Consider the following 1,278-nt stretch of genomic DNA (forward strand, 5'->3'; position numbering starts at 1 on the left):
CCAGTTTTATACCATATTATAATATACCCCCATGTTATTCCCTATGGTTTATATTGTTCAGGGCTTGTTCAGACTTGCCCTCAGTTATTTCCTGCCAAAAGTTGTTTACTCCCTTGTTCTCCCCCAGTTTTCCCGCTCATCTCTCACTGATTGGTTGATGAGTGTTGCAGTGCAGAGTGAGCTCCCATTAGTCCCTTCCCTTGGATACCCCTAAATTACACCCATCTTTCCCCTGTCTCCCAATCCCGTTTCACCCTGGGTTGTCAATCCCATGCTCCACCCCAGTTATCAGACCTCCCCTTACCCAAACCTTATATAAGTCCCTGTTCCCCCTAATAAAGTGGCATTGCACCCCTGACCTTCAACTGAGTCCGAACCCTTTTGTGTGGTGCCACATCCCTATTCCCCTTCCCTTGCGGGCCGTGGCATCCTGTCACTCCCTCACTCCCACTAGCCACAAAAAAAACTTCAACCTGCTGTCTCTTACTTTTATCCCCACCTCCTTTCCTTCCTCTGCTTGCCTTTCTTCCTCCTTGCCGATCCTGTGGGCAAGTCTCAACACTGCACATCAAGTCTGTCACTGCTCTCACCTTGCTGTGACCATTGCTCCCTGCAAACTGCCACAGTGTGAGAGACTGGAATGCTAACACTTAAAGACTCAAAACACTCACCCACTTGTGGAGGTGGCATGGTACTTTGCTGAAACCCCCCAAGGATGAGTTTTTGGGGGTGTGGTGGAGAGTCTGCATAAGACAGAGGGTATAAGGCAGGCCTTGAGGCAGATCCTGAAAGGTGGGATGGTGCTTCTTGTCATGGTAACGTCCTCCCCTGCACAACTGTCTCAGTTTCTAAATTACCCCACCTCCCCCCAGAGAAGGTCTGATGGTGCACTATTGGCTCAACTGTGCTGACCTAAGAGGCAGCTGTCGTGTCTTCAAAGGTGTCTTGTCATAAACCATTAAAGACCCCTGAAGCGCCCCCAGACTCATTTCTGAGGCCTTCTACCAGAAGACTGAAAGCTCCACCACCACCCTCCCCTGCTTGCCTCCCCTTCCACCTCAGGGGACATAACAGACATTCCCATTTAGCCTTAGCATATTTTAACCCATAAGACTTTGTGTTTCAGGGGGTTCTTGCCCCACCTCAGGCAGATCAAAACCATCACTTCAGCCAAAGGACAACAATCAAGTCTTGTCACAAGATCTATGGCTGGTGATATGTTTCTACTCTTTTCCTTCCTCTTCTCTCTCTTCTCTTCTCTCTCTTCTCTTCTCTCTC

At 49.1% G+C, this 1,278-nt stretch overlaps 1 long non-coding RNA gene across 1 annotated transcript in view; it reads left to right on the top strand.

The window, feature by feature from the left end:
* Positions 1-299: 299 nt before the first annotated feature.
* LOC108505007 overlaps positions 300-1,278 on the top strand; it is a 6,881-nt gene continuing 5,902 nt past the window's right edge. The window contains exon 1 of the long non-coding RNA XR_001877341.1: positions 300-385. This is a non-coding gene — a long non-coding RNA (uncharacterized LOC108505007). The remainder of the gene's footprint in view (positions 386-1,278) is intronic.

The sequence above is a fragment of the Lepidothrix coronata genome, unplaced genomic scaffold (assembly GCF_001604755.1).
Source record: "Lepidothrix coronata isolate B3197 unplaced genomic scaffold, Lepidothrix_coronata-1.0 Scaffold181, whole genome shotgun sequence".
In the NCBI taxonomy this organism is placed as follows: domain Eukaryota; kingdom Metazoa; phylum Chordata; class Aves; order Passeriformes; family Pipridae; genus Lepidothrix; species Lepidothrix coronata.